The following is a 22,239-nucleotide window of genomic DNA, read 5'->3' as shown; positions in this document are numbered from 1 at the left end:
AACATGGGCAAAAACTTGAATAGACTTTTTTCCAAAGAAGATATAGGAATGCCCAACACATACATGAAAAGATGCTCACCATCACTAGTCATTAGGGGAAGCAAATGAAAACCACAATGAGATATCATGTCACACCTGTTAGAATGACTATCACCAAAAAGACAACAGATAACAAATGCTGGCATGGATGTGAAGAAAAAGGAACCCTTGTGCACTGTTGGTGGGATTACAAAGTAGTACAGCCACTGTGGAAAATAGTATGGAGTTTCCTCAAAAAATTAAAAATAAAACTACTAATAATCCATCAATTCACTTGCTGGGAATATATCCAAAGGAAACCAAGACACTAACTTAAAAAGACACCTGCACCCTCATGTTCATAGGAACATTATTTATAAAAGCCAAGAGATGGAGAGAACTAAGAATCCACTGATGGATGAATGGATATTCATAGATAGAACTACAAGGAGAAATAAATGAATCTACTAGTAGCATTGAAGACTTTAACACTTCTATCATAATGAACAGACCCAGCAGTTAGAAAATCAGAAAGGACATAGTTGAATTCAACACCACCATCAATAAACTAGATATAAGGGACATCTATTGATTATTTCATCCAACAACACCAGAATACACATTCTTCTCAAGCTCACATGGAACATTCACCTAAGGTACGCCACATTCTGGGCCATAAAACACACCTTAACAAATTCAAAAGAATAGGACTCATACAATATATGCTCCCAAACTACACTGGAATTAAACTTAGTGAAACCAATAAGATAGCTGAAAGACTGAAAGTACTTGAAAATCAAATAACACATGGGTCAAAGAAGAAATCTCAAGAGAAATTTCAAAACATTTTGAACTAAATGAAAATGAAAACACAACTTGGCAAAATTTGTGGGATGGAAGGAAAGCAGAGCTTAGGGAAAATTCATAGCTTTTGAATGCATATATTAGAAAAAAAGAAATTTCTAAAAACAATAATCTAAGTTTCCACCTTAGGAAATTAGAGAGAGAAGAGCAAGTTAAATCCAAGCAGAAGAAAAGAAATAATAAAAATTAGAGCAGAAATCAATTAAATTAAAACCAAGAGATCAATAGAGAAAATCAATGAAACCAAAAGCTAGTTCTTTGAAAAAGATAAATGAAACTAGTAATCCTCTAGCCAAGCTAATTAAGAAAAAAGGAGAGGGAATACAAATTACTAATATCATAAGTGAAAAGGGAGACATCAATACAGATCCAATGGACACTAAAAGGATAATAAAGGAATATTATGAATATCATGCTCACAAATTTAACAATCTAGATGAAGCAGACCAATCCCTTAAAAGACACAATCTGCCAAAACTTACCCAAGAATAAACAAACAATCTGAATAGGCCTCTATCTATTCAAGAAATTGAATCAATAATTAATAATCTTCCAAAACAGAAAACACTAGGCCCAGATGGGTTCACTGGCGAATTTTACCAAACATTTAAGAAAGAAATTATACCAATTCTCTTCAGTCTCTTTTGGAAGACAGAAGCAGAGGGAAAACTTCCTAACTCATTCTATGAGGTCAACATTACCATAGTACAAAAAAAAAAAAAAAAACCCCAGAAAAGACGTTTAGACATTATAAAAAAGAAAACTATAAACCAATATCTCTCATGAACATAGATGCAAAAATCCTCAACAAAATACTGACAAATTGAATCTAACAATGTATAAAAAGAATTATATAACACAGGTGCAGAATTATACACCATGGCTGTATAAATGGGATTTATGCCAGGTGAGCAAGGCTGGTTCAACATCAGAAAATCAATTAATGTAATCCATCACATCAACAGGCTAAAAAAGAAAAAATGTCACATGATCTTATTGATATATCCAGAAAAAGCATCTGATGAAATCCTACACTCATTCATGATAAAAAAACTCTCAGTAAATTAATAGAGTAGAATTTCCTCAGTTTGATAAAGCATGTCAGCAAAAACCACTGCAGCTAACATCATACTTTGTGGTGAAAAAACAGAAGCTTTACCACTGAGATTAGGAGAAGACAAGGATGTCCCAACTCACCACTCCTTCTCAGCGTTGTACTAGAAGTCCTAACTAATGTAGTAAGACAGGAAAAAGAAATAAAAGGTATACAGATTGGGAAGGAAGAAATAAAACTGTGTATGCAGATGGCAAGATTATCTATGTAGAAAATTGAAAAGAATCAATAGCCCCCCAAAACCCTGTGATTAATAAACAATTACAGCAAGATAGGAGGATACAAGTTCAATATAGAAAAGTCAATTGCTTTCTTCTATGCCAGCAATGAATAAGTGGAATTTGAAATTATAATTATAATGAAATACTTAGGTATAAATCTAACAAAATGTGTACAAGTTCTATATGAGGAAAACTACAAATCTCTGATGAGAGAAATAAAAGAAAAACTAAATAAATGAAGAGATAGCTCATGTTCATGGATAGGAAGACTCAATATTATCAAGATGTCAGTTTTTCTCAACCTGATCTATAGACTCCATGCAATCCCAATCAAAATTCCAGCAAGTTATTTGTGGCTACAGACAAACTGATTCTAAAATTTATATGGAGAGGCAAAGATCCAGCATAGCTAACACAAGATTGAAAGAGAAGAACAAAGCTGGAGGGCTGACACTACTCACTGGAAGACTTACTAAGAAGATACTAATCAAGACAGTGTAGCACTGGTGAAAGAACGGATGAATAGATCAATGGAATAGAATAGAAAGCCTAGAAACAGATCCATGTAAATCTAGTCAACAGATCTTTGATGAAATACACGGAGCAAAGAGAGTCTTTTCAACAAATGATGCTGGAACAAGTGGACATCCAGATGCAAAAAAGTGAATCTAGACACAGACATTTAGCCCCTCACAGAAATTTATTCACAGTGGGTCACAGACCTAAATGTAAAACATAAAATTATAAAACTCCTAGCAGATAATATAGGAGAAAGTCTGGATGACATCAGATTTGATAATAACTTTTTACATACTGCTAAAAGCATGATCCATGAGAGAAAGAACTGGTAAGTTGGATTTCATTAAAATCAAAACTTTTTGCTCTGTGAAAGACACCATCCAGAGAGTGAAAAGACAAGCCACAGACTTGGAGAAAACATTTGCAAAAGGCATATCTGATAAAGGGCAGTTATCCAAAATAGACAAAGAATCCTTAAAACTCAGCAAGAAGAAAATGAGCAACCCAATTTAAAAATGGGCCAAAGACCTTATCAGGTACCTCCACAAAGAAGATATACAGCTGGCAAATAAGCATATGAAAAGATACTATAGGTCATCCGTGAACTGCAAATTAAAAGAATTATGGGATACCACTACACACCTATTAGGATGGCCAAAATCCAAAGCATTGACACCACCAAGTTCTGGTGATGATATGGAGCAACAAGAACTCTCATTCATTGTTGATGGGAATGGACAATGGTATAACCACTTTTGCAAGCCAGTTTGGCAACTAAATATAAAACTAAATACTCTTACCATACATTCCAGCAATGGCCCTCCTTGGTATTTACCCAAAGGAGTTGAAAATTTATGTCCACACAAAAACCTGCACACAGATATTTATAGCAGCTTAATTCATAATTGCCAAAACTTGGAAACAACCAAGATGTCCTTCATTAGGTGAGTGCATAACCTGTGGTACATCCACACAATGGAGTATTATTCAGCCCTATAAAAGAAATGAGCTATCAAACTATGAAAACACATAGAGGAACCTTAAGTGCAGATTACTAAGCGAGAGAAGTCAATTTGGAAAGGCTACATACTGTGTGATTCCAACTATATGACATCTGGAAAAGACAAAACTACAGAGACAGGAAAAGGTCAGTGGTTGACAAGAGTTTGTAGGGAGGAGGAAGGAGGGATGAATAGGTGGAGCACAGGATTTTAGGGCAGTGAAACTATTCTGTATGACGCTATAATGGTGGATACATATCATTATACATTTGTCCAAGCCCACAGAATGTCCAACACCAAGAAGGAACCCTAATGTCAACAATGGACTTTGGCTGATTATGATGTGTAAATGTACTGACTTGAATTTTTGACTTTGAAAACCTTGACATCCACTGAGAAGCTGAATTAGTGCACATTTTGATTGTAACACCAAATTAGATCGTTTTTTGAGCAAACCACGATATGTTATTTCTATACCTTTTCCATGCCCAACCTCACTACTGTCCATCATTTTTCAGAATGGGTAGCTTGTCTCCTATCTAGCTAACCACTTCTTTTCTCTTTTCCATTTTCTCCCAATTTCTTAGCTATCTTCTGCATCTTAAAAATCTCCCTCTTCGCTTAATTTCTTTTCTTCAATTGCTCCCATTCTAAAATGTTCCCTGTAGACTCAGTCTCTCCCACTAAGCTCTGCTCAGAATATTCCCTCCTCTGCCAAGCTTGTAGAAAGATGTGTCTGTAGAAATGTGGCTTTATGTTAGCTTTCTCTGCTCTCGCTTTCCATTTATCACACGTAATCTGGCTTTCTAGTTACCCAAAGGGCTAGATTTGATGGTTTTCAATCTCACTGGACTTAACCACACTGTGTATGTTGCAGTGTCTTCAGCTTCTGAGATGCTGCTGTCCCTGGGTTCTTTGGCCTCTGACCCTGTTGCTTTTGTAGACCACCTCCCTTGATGTACCTCTCAAAGGTGACTGCTCTCTGGGGCACAGCCTTCCCTTCAGGACAGTTCCCTTACTCGAACCCTGGTCTCAGATTTTCAGCTGTCTATGGGGACAGCTCCCCATCACCCCTCTGTCCTCTCTGCCCTGAGTCTACTTCTTCCCATGCCCTCCTGAACATGTACTGGTTCATAACATCACTCTTGCCGTAGTTACGAGATCAGGTCAAGTGTTACTCTCATAGCTTCTATCGGGTTGGGTCAGTTTTACCTTCTAAAACCTCTTAAATCCCACACCTCAGTCTGTTCCTACTATCACGCACAGCCTCCCCCACTACCAACATTCCCCACCACGGTGGGACATTTGTTAGGATTGATGAGCCTACATTTACTAGCCCCTCAAAACCAACTGTTTGGACCACATGGTGTCTTTTGTTCCCATCAGACCCACTCTCTTGGGATCTCAGTCCCAGAACACCAACACCACGACCTGATTGCTTAAGTCCTATGGACACCCTCATTGTCATACTTTTCCTTCACCCTCATGTGAAACCAGTCACCAAGCCCTTTTATTTCTAGCATCTCAGTGTTTCCCATCAATCCTTCAACACCTCTCCTTCCCTTGTCCCTCTCCTAACTTAGACAACTGTTCCCTCCCTCTTGAACACTTACCGGCAACCATCAGCCAACTAGTCTCTCACCACCCCATCTTGCTGGCCTCCAGGGCACTCCCCCGCCAGCCACCACCAAAGAGGTATCTGTAGAATGCACACCTGATCAGGTGGACCTAAGATGAAATCGAAGCTCCCCTCGCCAGGCAGATTAAACCCCTCTGCAGCCCGGCCCTGCTGCCTCTCATCTCTCTTTCCCATCATCCCCCACACCCTTCCTGCTTGGCTCCAACTTCTCAGACTCACAAATGCATCAGGCTCTCCTGCTCTTTGGTCTTTGCTCCCCTTGCCTGGAGCCCTCTTCCTTCAGGGCTCAACCGTAATGTCCCTCTGCTCTGGGAAGCCTTCCTTGACCTTGTCCGTCGTCTATCAGGCTTGGTTAGGAACTGTGCCCCTGTGGTCCCACAGCATCTGGCTTTCCCTCTTACTGTGCTGGGCTGAAATGGTGAAATGATCTGTTTAAGCCCCGTCTCCATAGTAGAGGCTAAGCCCTGCGGTCCATGAGCAAACACTGCCTGATGTCCACCATTTCGTCTCCAGGCCTGAGCCCCACGCTCACTTTACTGAATTCAGGGAACAGGTCGGATTCATATCTGGCTCCCTGGATTTATCACAACGCTTAGGATCAGCAGGTAGGCGTACATAGTAGTGAACAAATACGATTTTCTACTGGCTGAAATTCAGTTCTGAGATTAACACGCTTGAACTTGCTACTTATACCCATGTTTGGTGCCCGAATGTCGGTATGCCCTGCGCAGATGGCAAATAGACATTTATTTCTGACATACATAGAATAAGATAGACCAAGAATCGGATTGTGATACAGAACCAGGGACAGGCGTCTTCAAGTTGGCTGCATTTACCCTTTGCTTTAGATTCCAAAGATCCTCCTCATTACTTCTAGCTAGTCATTTCATCCTGCTGGGACTCAGTTTCTTCATATGTAAAATGAGTCTTTCCCAGCTTCAAAAGCCTGCAAGAGGAAGTGGCCTGCTATTCTTATGCATTGAGTTCGAAAGGTATTTTGAATAAGAAGGCTCCTGGAAAAAAATAACATACTCTACCAAGGCGTCTTGCAACTCTCACTGCAGTGTGTTCATACATAAAAGTTTAAAGATGGCGAGTGGGTTAAGGTAATTTAGCAATAAGTTGTTCTAAAAACATTTTGTGGAGAATATATATATATAAACAATTATAGACAAAATTATAAAGTGCCTGGTATTTTAAAACACTATACAGAGAATACAGCAATCATGGCGGAGTCAGGAAGTCTAGTGGTGACCAACCTATGATTTGCAGTATTTGTAAAAAAAAATCTTAAAAAACTGACTAAAACTGCACTGTTTTATTTTTTAAACTGCTAAACAATATTACAAGATGATTCCACAATGCTTCCTCTTCATATATACTCAAAACTTTTAAGTCGCTGACCTAGTGTAGCTCTTCCACAAAATACGATTCGTGTTGGCGATGTCATAGAGTCGGGTATACTGGGATCAATATTATTACATATAAACCCTGAGTACCTTAATTTTTGTCTTAATTTAATTTACCTTAATTTACTTAGCACTGAGTACCTTAATTTAATGTCTTTTATAATCACTTTGATCAAATCTACGATTTATACAAATGTAAAGAAACTCTAATAGCCCTTAGGTCTCTTCCTTTTCCGAGTTCCCAAGTTCAAGGGGCCTTGGTGATATTAGAACTTCCTATTTTAGTTTCCTAAAATTAGACGCCTATTTAGAAAAGGCCCTTAACAATCTTACCACCTTAAGCACTTAAAAAAAAAAGAGAGCAGAAATACTTGTATTTTCTTAGCTTACTCAAAATTGTTCCTTAGTAAAGCCATCAGCTCTCTCTCTACGTTACAAATCTTTTCTTGATGTAAAGGTTTATCTATATGTGCTCTTGCAGTTTTCATTTTGGAGCTTTAAGAACTTTAAGTTCTTTTGTTATTTAAAGCCCAAAATAAACAAAAATCGTAAGAAGTATGATAGTCTTATAGATTATGCATTTAAGACACCAGAAAAGTATAAAACCTCTTATTCCTTATCAAACATGAAGGGAGGGAAATAAAATATTTTGTTTTACACACACACACACACACACACACACACACGCAAACAGATGGAGGCTTAAAAGCTGAAACATACTTCCAAGCCCTAGTTTTAGGAGGAAGAGTATCCATTTGTTTTTTTCCCTCAAACCCATGTATTTAAATGCAAGTATGACTCTTTTAAACAGCATGCCTCATTTCTGGTGAGTTCCTAAAACATGGGAAGCTCTTAAATAGACTTTTGGCCAGTGACGTACCCCTTCGGTGCCCCAGAAATTCTAGCCGGACCAGATTCCACTCCACTTTCAACAAACCACACACGAGCTCATTTCCGTCTCTTTGCTGATATCCTCCTCCGTATCACGTGTATGCTCCTTCAAAATTCATCTGTCATTTCCCCTGTGAGGCCTGCTCGGCAGTTCCAGCTGGCCTAGGCTTTCTCCTGAGTTCTGAAGGTTCTGGATTTCTAGTAATGCACAGTCATGTTGGTCTCTCAGTTTCTTTTTACTTTCTCCCCTGTCCCCACCCCCTAATCTATGCCCTATGAGGACCAGGCTAAGAGAAGAGGGGGACTGTATTGCCTATTGCTTTCTTTGCTCTTCAGTTCCCAGCACCTAGAGGTGCCAGAACATGGGGTGCTTCTATAGCTGGGTAATGATGAGTGACCTCCTGGTATTTAAAGCTTGCACGTGCACATGCTATCTTTTATCCAGGTCCTTTTTAAGGGCAAGGCCTATTTTATTGTCTTAGGTCATTTTTATCACTGTGGTCATAAACATAACGGGCTAAAGATAGAAACTATATTTAGAAGCACTGAAAGATTGGGGTCCTCTGAGCCTAGTGCCTCACTTGAAAAAGTTAAAGATTTATAATATTGACTTTTGTTAGCAGGATCACTGTAAACCAGTAAATGATATCCAATGCTTCTAAAAACGAAATGGAGCTCAGTCTTTGATGAGAATTCTAAAGTCAATATATATAATGGTGAAAAATCAGAGTAAAAATGGTCCTCGGAAAATCTTTTCCGTGGGTCTCCCCCCAAATATAGCATGCATGGTTTTGTACATGTCTCCTTATGTCGAGGTAAATATAATAAAACAGTATAATTTCCACTAGGGTTGGGAACAGAGCTGTTTCTTCCAGTAAGCATCGTATAAAGTAGCTGCATTCTTAGGGGTCGTGTAGTAGGAAAAGACACTTTTTGGTTTTTATTCCTTTCTTTTTCTTACAAACACAAGTCTTATAGTCGAATTAAATGAGCATGAAATGCAACACTACTGAAAACCAACTGTTAAGATAATGAATTAATTCTACAAATAAAAACTCCAGGCAAGGGGACAGTGACAAAAGCATGAGTCTATCAGTTCGGAAGCTATTACAATATATCCTTGAATGCCAAGTCTCTACTAACACTTAGAAAACTCCCCCCTACATTTCTCCAAGTAACCCGTCAGCTCTGCAGCATCTTCTCTACAGTATATCTCTACCTTTATGTAAAAATTGTTTACCTCCCCCCCACCAAAAAAAAAAGCAGCAATTTTTTTTCAAAAGTACTTCTCTAAAAAGAGGAACAAAATCTAGGTTGTGGAGAACTGTTTTTGATATCTGGCTACAAGTTATTCGAGATAGTCTGCATATTTTAAAATCAGAAACAAATCCAGTTATAGCAAAGCCACCGCAAAAATGTCGATGTCCGCCTTGTCTCCCCTCTTCCACACGTACAAAATCAAGTCCAGTCATAAAAAAGAAAGACTCTATGTAATTATCATATGACCCACAATTGCACTCCTGGGCATTTTTCCCAGGAAAAATGAAAACTTATGTTCACACAAAAACCTGTACACGAATGTTTATAGCAGTTTTATTCGTAACAGTCAGGAACTGGAACCAAGCCTGAAGTCCTGACCGGTGAATGGTTAAACAATCTGCGGGACCACCAGACCCTGGAATACTACCCGACGATAAAAAAGAACAAAGTCCTGAGAAGTGCAACTTGAATCTCCAGAAAAAATATGCTGAGTGAGAAAGGCCAATCCCCCACGGTAGCACGCACTAGAGTCCCACTTATAGCACACTCTGGCAAAGACCAAATGATAGAGATGGGGAACAGGCGAGCGGTTGCCAGGGTTAAGGAGAGGGGCAGGGGAGAAGTGCGTATGGATACGAAAGGATAACAGGAGGAGTCCCTGCGGGGATGGGAACATTCTGTACCGTGACTGTATCAACGTAAACGCCCAGGCCGCAATACTATTATACTACATATTACAAGTATCACTATTGGGCAAAACTGGGTAAAAAGTACAAGGGATCCCTCCATTAGTTAGCACAACTGCCTGTGAAATCTGTACTTATCTTGAAATATAAAGTTTAGTTAAAAATTTAAAAAGAAATATTCTAGCCTAATAAATTTACTTGACCATACTGAAACCCGAGCTGAAGAATACATCACAGCATCTTTGATGCTTTCTAAAAACTACAGAAGTGGATAGAGTACAAATGGGGTCAAGCGCAAAATAGTGACCCACAGCCGCTTCTACAGGTGGCACCAGCATCTGTGCATCTCCCATTTCCTCACCAAGGACTGTCTCTGATCAGACGGACGCCGTCGCGGTGTTCACGCGGCAGAGGCCAGAGGATTGAATCATTCTGTTGTCCTACAGCTGCCACAGGCCACAGCAAGGCATTTCCCAATGGCAAGGCAACCCATGATTAGTCTACACAAATGTAAGAATGCTGTGAGAGAACTGGATGTCGCCTTATTTACATAAATCAAATATTCAAACATGTAACAAATGATCTGCCTGTTAAGGCAACATTTTCTTGTATCTGAGTTGAGAGAATAGATTTTGTGAGGAGAACTGTTCCATTCCAGGGGGACTAATATAGAGAAAGAAAATATATGTATGGATTCCTTTCAAGTCTTTTTCTTCTCCTGTAAATGTAATAGTTGTACCGGCGACGTTGGACCATTAGAAGAATCGCTATGATGGAGACAGGGATTTTTTTTTTTTTTTTTGGAGCCCTCTTTTTCAAGTACAAACATTCATTCAATCCAATAAAGACATTTTAGAAGAAAAGTCAACATATAGAATTGATTTTATTTTTTTCTATACTTTGATTCAAACAGAAAATGTTTGGTGATACTCGACAATACTAATCATTTCAAATAAAACGGATGGTGAAGAAGAGTATGACTTTCTTCCGCATAACAACTGAGGATCTGAATTGGAAAAATATTTTTGTCTATAAATAGGAATATCCAAAACAATTTAAACCTCTTGAGCACTTGACTGTTCCAGGTCCTCTGCATCTAGATTGAACAGACCACAGGAAGTTTCAAAGCCCGATAGCTGAATCTAAAAGGAAAAAAAAAAAGAGATTCATTTAGTTGTCATGATCACTGTCACCATCAATCCCTAATATCTCAGACTTACCGGACCGCACTCAACTTCACCATGCTGCTTTCTGCTTGGGAGAAGACAAATCACTAATCAATTAGGTACACTAATTAAAAACGCTACCTTTAGGAGGTGTTTTCATACCTTAGTAATAGGGGTGAGTATTTCCTCTCACTGCTGACTTTGAAACCTTTTCGCTATCACATTAGGCAGGATGCACTGAACATTTGCAAACACTTAATGCTACAGTCTACATACACTATCGAATTGCCCTCCAAAAGTGGTGGTACGATTCTGCAACTGGTTGAGGTCACATGGAAAATAGAATTATATGCTAATTTGTTCCTATATTAAGTTATCATAGAAGGTCAGACCAAACACAGCAAAATGAATTCTGGAAAAAAAATTAACTAAGTAGACTGGTATGTACCATATCAAAGTAAACTGTTTATCTTAATAGATACGAATACAAGAAAGATTTTTTTAAATGAGGGCATTTTCTCCTTTTCAAAAAATAAATGTCTTAACTAACCCCTGGCAATGACTTGCGTGATTTGAAAACACTCTATATAAATAATTTTTCCCTAAAGAAGAACAAGGGCAGAGTACTTTTTCTCAAGGGGGAAAAAATGGAGAAGGGCATCGTATCCAAAAGAGAGTAATTCCCCCAGAAGAAGCTTTCCTTTATTGACATATTTATTAAAACTTACCTCACATAAGTAGTTGTACATAAGCACTGTAAAATGAACACACAGGTTTAAACTACATGATGGGGTGGAGAGGTGCTGACTATAATACATGTATTATTTAGCTCCAAAATAAACTAAACAACAATATAGATGCTTTCATTAGCCTAGATTTGTCTGAAAAAAAAAAATGTTTTATTTTTAAAAAAACTATTGTGAAAAAAACCCTACATTCATTTCTTTTTCTGGAAGTTATATCTATAGATATCGCCTTATCCATGGATAAGCTGTACAGATGCTACATCAACTTAAAAAAAAAACAACTATAAAGCAAATTGATTGAAGAATTTGTGGGCTACCAGTTTTGTATATGATGATGGTGTTCTCCTCACAGTTCTGTTTTCAAAGGTCCACTTATAGGAAAAGGGAAAGAATCTGGGTGAAGGGGTGAAGGAGAAATGAAATCTTACAGCATTTGAAACCATGGGACCAGTATTTTATAAAGCATCCAATCTGCTGCAGAACACAACTAAGATGAGTGACAGAGATCATCTGTGTCACACCCTTAGGCAAAACCCTGGGGAAGAAAAAAACGGTAATTTTTTTGTGCTAGAGTCTACCCTTTTTTCCACTAAAAGACAGGTTTATATTTTTCATTTTATTGCAACATTTCCAATGCCATCCTATAAGAGAACGAGTGCTCACAAAAAGCCATCTGAATTTTCTTTCACTCGGAACTCATTTTTAATTTTTAGAGGAACTTTACCTACTACTTTTTTAATAAGATGCCATTACTATTAGTTATCATAAGATATGCTGGATTCCCATGAAGTATCAGTTTGACATCTTGCTCAAATACTTACTTTTCTGCTATTTATTACCAGCAATGTTTACCCTATTTTCTCCTAACCAAGTTAGATATGAAGATACTTCTTCAGGCACAAAGTCTTCAGGCTCCTTGATGGATTATAAGATACAGCTATATACTTCTCCACTACTACTGCAGCACTTCTTGTTTGAAGGACCTTACGTGTCGGGATCTTAATCTATAAAAAGTTGAGAATTACATTCAAAAAAGGGAAGGGAAGTTGGACAAAAATGAAAACATGCACTGATGCCTAAGTAAATTAATCTTCATTCCCACTGAAAGCAATCTGATGTCCAGGGACTGGGAATTATTCTACCATAAAATACGGCACATTAAATACTACAATAACCCATTTGAGATGTCCTAAGATAATGATTATGTCATCTACAAATGATCGTACATATAGTTATATTTTAATATTCATTACTGGAGGTTCTAATGCAAAATATGTTGAAACGGTGAAAATAGTTGGTTAAAGATAAGATCAAGCAAATCAAATTCTGTAAACTGAAAGTAAGACTCAAAATAAGATCTGAAAAAAAGAATGGATAAAAGTAAAGGCAAAATATTTGGACCCTGGTTGTAATCACAAACAAACACTATCGTTCCTGATGGTTTGCATATAAAACTCCTTATCTCCACTAGCTAGCTGAAAAGGATGAAAAGCTTCTTACAACCAGCTAAAAAGAAAGTCTTTACCAGCCTCCTCGAAAAAGCTCATTTTCACATTACTCAGGCTTCATTATGCTAAATCAATATTCGTTTAGTCACTGGGGTTATTGACATATTTTAAAATAAAAGTATACCCTTCAGCTACTGCACTCATTACAGGTAATTTGTCTTGTCAGAGAGCAGGGAATATTATCCTAGTCTTTCAGGGACTGACAGCCCATGGAAATACCTCCCCATGGTTACAACTGTAAATAATTTTAAGGTAAAATATTGAAAAATCAATGACTGTTTCCTGCAATCTGTCACAAACAAATCAATCATAATCTGTACTGCCAGAGAGTATGATCTGAAGGAGATGGGAGCAGATGTAATTCTTGGCTGAAATCTCTCATTTCAAAATCACTTCACATAATGGTGTCATCATTTAAACACTCAACAGTCAGTACGACTGCCACTGTAACATCTAGTTGGACAAAACCACAAGGAGGAGGAGGAGAAAACGCCATCGCCATTATGTTAACAAACATTTAATTTTAATGGCTGCAGCATTAGTAAATTTCAGCTGAAAACAGGTTCACCTGTCCCCTCTCACAGTCCTACATTAATCAAGGCTGCCGGCTGCCCTTCTACGTACGAATGCTTAATAAATTAGCCTCTGACTCAAAATTTGACTCTCCCACATACACCTTTTATTTTCAAGGTCTGTTACAGAGAATGAAATTTGGAATTAATAAATAAGACATCTGGATTGTAGAATATCCATAATTCTGCCCACATAACAAAGACAAAAAATAGTGTCATAGATGTCAAGATTATACTTTTAAAGTAGGTTTAAAGGTCTCAGTTGCCCAGATATTAAATTTTATATTTTCCTTCTATTAATACATATTACATTTCAACTTTGTAATATTGTAGCCTATTTTAAGATGCCCAGCAAGACCCAGTCAATTCAAAAATACCGTCGCATCCTACACCCAAGCTATAGACTGATATTTTAAAAACTGAAGTAATAACCCAAGTACCTGAAGTGTAAAAGTTGGTCAAGGTCCTAATATTGAATTGTTTTGTGAATGTAAACTGCTTTCCAAGTAATCACTTTGATACCACCATTTTTTCTAGGCTACATTTTAATGGCTTCCTCTGCTTCCAACCTCTACCTCGGCATCAATACAAGAATCTGAGATTGGTACCTCTTGTTCTGTTAACCAAAAACATCATTTGATTTAAAGATCAAAGAGTCTTTTTTCTGCAGGTTTTTGTTTTTAAATGTACACTAGCCCTTTTAATGAAAGAACCTGCTTTTAGCTACCACACTGCTTACCAATCTCCGAATTATATCACTGGGCACCATGAAACCCTTTATTATCCTACTAATAGCCCTCTATAGGTATAGTTCAAGAAGTAGATGGTTTTGGTGACTAGAAAAGTGTATCATTTTTCTTAAAAAGGAAAAAAGAATAGATATAAATACCATTCCACGACTTAAGCCTCTATAAACATTCTTAGACCCAGGCATAAAAGGGTTTTAGTCTGTTTTTAATTTCACCTGCATATTCAATGTGGCAACACACAGCATGAGGAGACAGAAGCTTTTCTTGTGGATACCAACTGAGCATGAACTGTGTCTTTCAAGAATCTTTGAGTCATTCTTTAACACCACCATTAGATTTTTGAAAACGAAAAAACACCCGGGTAAATGATCAAAGATATCATCCAGAGGAAAACAGAGTCCTCCAGTCCATGTGAAACGCTGCAACAGCTGCAGAGGAAGCAGCAAGCCAAGCTAGTGAGAGGAAAAGCGAAGTATTACCCGTAGCCTAGGACTGCAAGGAAAATGGAAAGGGACCTCAAGGGGTGAACAAGGAAAGGGATCCGTGTGTGTGTGTGTGTGTGTGTGTGTGTGTGTGTGTGTGTGTGTGCGCGAGCCCCTGCGCCAGAGCAGCCCAGCCTGGGCCCAGCTCCCTCCCTGGCAGAGCTCTGGAGCCAGCTGTCAAACACCACGTCTCCCACTCAGAGTGGGCCCGAGACTGGCACTGTGGACGGCCCCGCAGAGAGTGCATTCCCAGAGAAGGCAACAAAGACTAGGAGGTAAGTGAGGACAGCCAAGCAACACGCCGAACGCACGCACATCAGCCACAAACTGAGATGGCGTCTACTAGAACTGGGGAGGCCACCATCACAGACCTAACTCTCAGAAAGAAGCTATTTTAAGGGTGCTGAGTACGCCTAGATGAGATTTCTCAGCTCTCCCAGCACAGCCCACAGCCCCTGGAGAAACAGCTCAAAACTCAGCACGGGGAAGTCAGATCGTTTCATACCCCACATTTAAAGAAACTGCTGCCTGGTAGATAAAGTTCTTATATGTAATAAAGGCTCAGGATTACAGAGGCAAGTATTCTTTTTAAAAGAGATAATGTTACCTCCCTATCTTCCGAATCTCCTCCTTCCGATAGCCAGTACAGTAGCTCCATTATGAACTGTAGATTCTTAAAAAGAAAAACAGCAATAGTTAGCCTCATCTTTCCTTCCACTTCCTTCCTTCATGGGATTACAGTTTAATTGCCAATACTTCGATTGATTTTATTCCTGAACGACACATTTCTCAAAAGGCATACTCTAGCTATTTCCACTAGAGAACGTTTAGTACAACCTTCTCAATTAATCAACCATAACCCATTACCGTTGAAAGGACATGTTTCCTTCATATTTTTTTTAAAAACCAGGGGACCCTCCCACCTGTTTCATATAAAAGGAGTACTAGTTTTAATACATTTGAGTATCATTAATATACATGAAATATGAATCTTAGTAATAAATTTTGGCTGACAACAGATATAAGACAAAACCAACTTGCATATATGTTTAGATTTTTCCTGTATTTTTCCTTAGAGGGGGAAAAAGAGCCCCACCCAGCCCTCTGTCTTTTATATTCAGCAACTTTACATGTGGTTAAAAACAACAACAACACCAACAAAGATGAAGCTTAAAGGCAAACGGGGAGGAATCAGACTGCTCACTGCTTCACATTTTCCTTAGATTCCTGTTGTGTATTTTTGAACTGGCTGTAAGGCATCAGCCCCTGGTCACACATGAAACCCCGTCTCCGTAAGACCCGATCACTGACAGGGGAACTCAAGTGTGTTATTTAAAAACAATTATATCTCACTCACCTTTATGTTAAAAAATCACTCTCTGCCCTTTGCAAGTTTACAGAGCAGCAGTTGCTCTGCTGCCCGCTGTACTAACTAGAGTTGCCTTCTGTTTCAATTAAGCCTTTTCTCCTTTGGTCCTACGGCCACCTTTTTTACTTAACAAAATATTCTCTGTTACTAAACCCAGTTCCTTGCTCTCCCCAATAGACAACACGAATATTCTGCAAAATAATTTTTTCTCATCTGCTTATATTCAGCAGCCCCTATTCTGATGAGAAATGACAAGCTTTACATACACCTGTACACCCTCTGAATTAAAAGAGTTTAGAACCCATGCCTGGAGCTGATCCTCCCATTAAATTTACTCTTAAAAGAACTGGGGAATGAAAATAATCAAAAACTGTAATTTGGTATAAACAGATTATTTCCTTTAAATAATGATCCCATTTCTATAAAATATAACCTCAGTCTTGACTTCTGTGGAAAGCACTGAGTTTATAAGTTTCACCATCCAGTGATATCATTAAAAATTAATTATTCAATGTATTTCCACGAATCAGAAATTTTTCTGTTTACTGAACTTTGCTTAATGCATTTAGTAAAATTTTAATAAGCAAAGGCCTCAAGTGACATTCTTTACATTCTGTACTTAGTTCCTATTACTAATATAAATACTTGGGTAAAACCAACACTGACGCTATTTTGGGTTTACTCCACACACAAACACACTGTGTTGCAGACAGACGCTCACTTGCAGATGAGCTTGGGGATATGCAAGGACAAATTTCAGCCAACATTTGGCGGAACCCCATCGTTCAGAAGTGAACTTAGCTGAAAACATCCAAATGTATTATGGAAGCATCATACTTATAACCTGCACACACATAAAAAAATAAAAATGATTCTGTTTAAAGAAACACAGAAGACTAGTTAAATACTTTGGGATGTTAGATATGAATACCTAATCTGATTTCCTCCAAGGTATCACTCCATATTATGCCAAATAAACAAATAAAGGCTGTATCGAGGTGTGGAATATCATTAGCCTGAGAAAAGGCTAGAAAAATGGATTACATAAATGACAACTGCAGGAGAAAATTATATTTCCTTCTCCTGAACAAATGTTAAGTGCATCTTTACTAATAAAAGATTTAAACCGGAACGACATTAGAATATACTGGTTTTCAATTTTCAACCATCTAAGTTAATTTGCCAAGCTAAATTGGTGCTTAGGTATATTCTAGCTATAAAACTACTGCAAATTTATGCAGAAATAAGTTATAAGTACCACACTTCGGAGTAGTGCTGTGACAGCAAACCCCAGTCATTACTGCACAGGAAAAAAAAAAAAAATTCCAGGATTTTACATCTTCTTAGAGTTGCATCATTTGCATCTTTTTAAGAACAATTATTCTCTATAGAACAGCTAACAATATACCAAAAAGATGTTAAAATTAAAGGAGCCAATAAAACGTAGAAATTGAAGAGAAAAACACACAGATGTTGAGCTATTACCACACAGAAAAGGCTGTCCGATCTCAGAGTTAAAACATACCAAAATATGATACTGTTTTCACATTCTATTATAAAGAACACGTTTAATTCACTTAGGATTACATGATTTCACTTACTTGCACGTTATCAACGGAAGAACATTTAAATTTTTCCTAAGATTTCTATAATGTAAAAATATATTAACAATTATGTGGTGTTACTCATTCAGACAGACAATAGGTAATTAGTTCCCATGCTTATTTCATTTCTTTTAAGGCAGCATATAAAATTTGAAAATAACACATGGATAATAGCATAGGGATGCTGATCTGAGCTGCTAGAACAAAAATTTTGATGGGGGACGTTGGGGGCTAAGTAAAGCAATTATCTCAAAATTAATGCTCTTGTTTTAGTTTCAGCAAACAAATCTAAATAAGTCTTTCTTTGATTTTAGTTTACCATGTAATTCTAGCCAGCTAATTACCCTTGGAGTCACGAATGAGCTGTGACTCTACACCTGGCTTCTCCGATCATATGCCTATGGCCTCCTCCACTTTCATTTCCTCTTTCTACAATGAGTTTTAATATTAAAGGAAAACACTCACACATCCTATATACACCACTGATGGACAGCCAGCTTCCAGGAAATCATGAGCTACAAAGAGAGGGGGGAAATCTTAATGCAATACTTATGTTAAAGGGTTTTAGGTGCTGGGTGAGCCAAGGGTAATGTAATCAGCAGCAGCCCGCTTGCTATTGTTTTTGCATTCAGAAATTTGACGTAAAGGACAGTAATATTATTTTAGTGGTCGCCCAGGTTATGATTCAGATCCTTAAACTAATAAGAGGCTAAATGCACTACCTTCACTTGCTCATAATTCGAATTTATAGACAATATTTGGGAAGAAATAAAACAGTTTTCTTCTATTTCTGGAAATAAAAACAAGGCATTCCATAAACAAGCTAAGTACCTGATGATGTGAAAAGAGAAACTACTTTAGATCATTAAAACATTCTAGGAGACGGTTTTCCAAAATATAAAGTGACATAAATTTCTCATATATTTACCTTTTTATTATATTCCTGTTTCTGCACATTAAGCGAGCTTTCCTCTACAGACTTATTCTCAACACTAATAAATGTTTGCTTAATAACAGACTGTCCCATTTGTGCTTTTCTTTCTAAATTCGCAACCACGACTCCACCAAGATAGAGCACAAAGAAAGCTGACAAAGGCATGGCCAAAAAGCCTCAAGTAGTATGACTACATGCCAGAGCATTTAACATTAAACTACCATTTCTCTCTAAAACTTCTGTTGCCAGAGTGCTCACAAAATCTGGAAGCTCGAAGACAGGTTTCAAGTGCAATTAAATTCTCCAAAAGCAAAACTGTACAAAAATATGCCGCCCTTCTTATGTCACCATTTTATAGACAACATTTTCTCAGGATCTTAATTAAGATAACGATGCACACCTGTGTCAACATTCTCTGGCAAGACAGCCTTATCAATCATAATCCTTTAAGTACACTCCAAAACAGCAAAGCGATATGACAGAAGCAATCTGTTGCCTTTCCTAGCGCCCGTGTTGTGTCTCTCCCACAAGAATGATGAGATCTTTAAAATACAGCAGACCTACTTTTATGAGTCTTTTAAAGTTTTAACTGTAAACAGTTATTACACTAAATAAACAGGAATAACCTCTTTTGCACTTGATTTAAACAATGACAACTGTACAGCCAAAACTCGAACAGCAAGCTCTGCAGCCATGTCTTAGTAATACAATTGTGGATCTTATGTTAAAGCTTGAAATTTTAAGAGTTATGCATAACTGGATCCGTGCAGACATGACGAACCAATAAACCTTTAGGAAGTCTTAAAATTACAATCTGTTAAAGTCCTACGTTAAAAGCAATCAGGGCATGCCTATCCCCAGTGTAAGTTAAAATGTTAAGAAAGATACAAATGCAAGCCTAACCCCCGGCCCCCCGCCAAAAATGGAATCATCTTGGTAAAGTGGAAGGAGAGGGAGAGAGCTCCCACCTCTGCTGGGGGAGAAAGCTTCAGTGACCACAGACCAGTGAAACTACAGCTTAACAAGTAAGCAAGTTCCCAAACGGGAAAGCTGATGAATAAAGGAGACGAAAGACAGGGGATAGAGGACCTTAACCGTCACCACTACCAAGATCAAAAAGGTAAAAACCTCGTGTTTACCGGCAAAAACGTAAAAACTTTCACAGGAACACTGAGACACCCCGCCAGATGCTATCTGAATCCCATCTGCCTGCTAATGATCATTTCTTCCATTTCACATATTAACACAAGTCTGAGACGCCGGGCAGCCGTGGCCCGCCGAGCAGCGGAGCCATCAATGTGCAAATAAAGCAGAAAATAGAGACATCCTTAAGAAATGAGTCTTAAATTTGACGTAGAGCGGAGCTGACAACCACAGCAACAGAACCATAACTTCGAAATGCTTCAATATCTTTCAGGATTCTCTCCAGACCTTGACACCAAAAAGAAGACAGTAAAAGGAAAGGAGAGGGCGAGGGGGGTGGGGTGGGGGGTGGTGGATAGCCTAGCGGCCCAGAGTGGCAGGATGATGTAATGAGGATGTCTGTGTGACAGACTCAGATTCTCGGTGGCACAAACCTCCATGGCTCCATGTCAGAAAACAGCATCCTGGACGAGACCCGAGAGGGTGCTGCGGCCGCGCGTGGATGGAGGGGACACGCCCACGCGCGCCCGCCCGGGGACCGTGACATCTGGAGAGGCCCGCCCAACACTCACGCGGCCCACGCCCCCCCGGCGCCCAGCGGCGCGCGGGGCATCGCCGCGTCCATCCGGTCCACGAAGGGACTCGGACGCGGCGCGAGGGGCAGTGAGCCCGATCGCGACCGGGCGGGAACGCGGCGGGACTGGGGACCCGGGACTCACCTCTCCTCCGCCGCGCGAGCGCGCGGACGGCGGACACTGCCTCGTGGCTGGCGCAAGCCCCCGGCGGGCGGCGCGCGCGGGCCGCTACCGACCGTTAGCGCGAGGGGCTGCCGCGGCGGCGGCGGCGGCGGCGGCGGCGGCGGCGGCGGCGGCGGGCGGAGCCGGGGGCGGGCGCTGAGGAGCACAAGGGCCGCGAGAGGCGGGAGCGAAGGGAACGGGGCGGGGTAGCTCCCCGCGACCACCCGGCCTACACCGAACCCGGGAGGACACCTCCCCTTGGCTGCCCGAGAAGCCACCACTGGCCAGCCCGGCGCTCCCTCCCGCTCCGGCCGTACCGGCCGCTCGGCCTCGCCTCAATCTCGGCAGGCTGGCAGCCAGCCACCTGGGCCGGGCTGTGCCCGCGTCCGCGGCCGCCGGCTTCTCGTCTCCATGACAATAGCGCGCCAACGCCCCTCCCAGCCCCACCCCCTCGGCGCCGTGACTCGGAGGGACGCGGGCCCACGTCGCCGAGGGGCGGGGCCAATGGAGGCCAGCGTCCAACTAGAGATGGAGGCAGGGAGGGACGGGGCGGGGCTGACCGAGAGATTGTCGAATGTCTGCTTGGGGGGCGGAGCCGGGGGGGGAAGCTGACGGAGGGGAGGAGCTAGCGCGCGTGCGTGAAGTCCCGCCGCCGAGCGCGTCCGAGTTTACTGAGTGGGTTAGTGTGCGGGGACTGGAGCTCCGGAAATGAAGTGTATCTTGCTTGTCAAAGTCGTCGCGGGGAACTGTGTAGTTGTCCTTCGGCTTGCGTGTGACCCAATTTTATAAAAGATCACGCAGTCCCTGACAGACTGAGCTCCAGTGGAGTGCCCAACACTGTGCCAGCCCCTGTTTTGGTTCACCAGCGCCCCTGTCTGTCCCAGAGTTCGAGTGCGTCTGGCTTGTGGCGGCGCGCGGTGGAGAGACAGGCAGGGGGTCTGTTTTGTATTCTAACTGTGTGGCCGTCGTGGGCAAGGGCTCTGCCTGTGACTCAGTTGTGTGTGTTTGCCTTGCCAGCGCCTCGCTGAACAAACAGTGGTTGGGTTGGGCAATGCCGAGTGTTTGCAATGGAGCGTGGGCGGGTGCTAAAGTGCGAAGGGGAAGGGGACCCGCACCTTCCACCACCGCCACCCGCATGGCAGGAGGAGCTGCGGACGGAGAGCCCCGAGGAAGAGGCGGCGAGGCACGGCGGGGGCGGGAGGGGGTGTAGTGGGGTCCGGAGACCTACTCCGGTACAGCTGCTTCTTCGTATGGCAGCTCTTGCCCATTACCTCTGCTCTAGACGTAGTCCCGGGCCCCGCCCCTCCCTCGCCGTTTGGCGGGGAGTTGGTGGAAGGGAGGCCGGAGACGTGCAGACGTCCAAGGCCTGTCTCTCGCCCACCTGCTGCTGCTGGCGGAGAGGGACAGTCATCTCGGCCTCCCCGCGCCCCGGACGAGGGCATCTCTCCGTCTCTCCCAGGGACCTTCATTCCAGGTCTCCCAACTCGCTCTCCGGCTCCCTGGCTTGGGAGAGAAGCCAGGGGCGGGTCGGCGACGGTCCGCTTGGGACCCCAGCCTCTTGCGGAACAAGAAATCCGCTAACTCCGCGGTTTACTGCGGCAAGCACA

At 40.8% G+C, this 22,239-nt stretch overlaps 2 long non-coding RNA genes across 2 annotated transcripts in view; both read right to left on the bottom strand.

The window, feature by feature from the left end:
• Positions 1–7,898, bottom strand: part of LOC141371103 (uncharacterized) — a 43,198-nt gene extending 35,300 nt beyond the window's left edge. The window contains exon 1 of the long non-coding RNA XR_012375744.1: positions 7,666–7,898. This is a non-coding gene — a long non-coding RNA (uncharacterized lncRNA). The remainder of the gene's footprint in view (positions 1–7,665) is intronic.
• Positions 7,899–10,486: 2,588 nt separating this feature from the next.
• On the bottom strand, positions 10,487–20,942 carry LOC112809098 (uncharacterized). Its single transcript, XR_003204505.2, has 3 exons — positions 20,615–20,942; positions 15,453–15,518; positions 10,487–10,764 (listed from the first exon to the last, which is right to left on the bottom strand). It is a non-coding gene; the product is annotated as an uncharacterized lncRNA (long non-coding RNA).
• Between the last annotated feature and the right edge of the window lie 1,297 nt (positions 20,943–22,239).

Source organism: Callorhinus ursinus, unplaced genomic scaffold (assembly GCF_003265705.2).
Source record: "Callorhinus ursinus isolate GAN/ISIS: 27379988/994484 unplaced genomic scaffold, GSC_fseal_2.0 scaffold56, whole genome shotgun sequence".
NCBI lineage: Eukaryota > Metazoa > Chordata > Mammalia > Carnivora > Otariidae > Callorhinus > Callorhinus ursinus.
The sequence above is the reverse complement of the archived record's forward strand: the minus strand, read 5'-3'. Positions and strand labels throughout refer to the sequence as shown.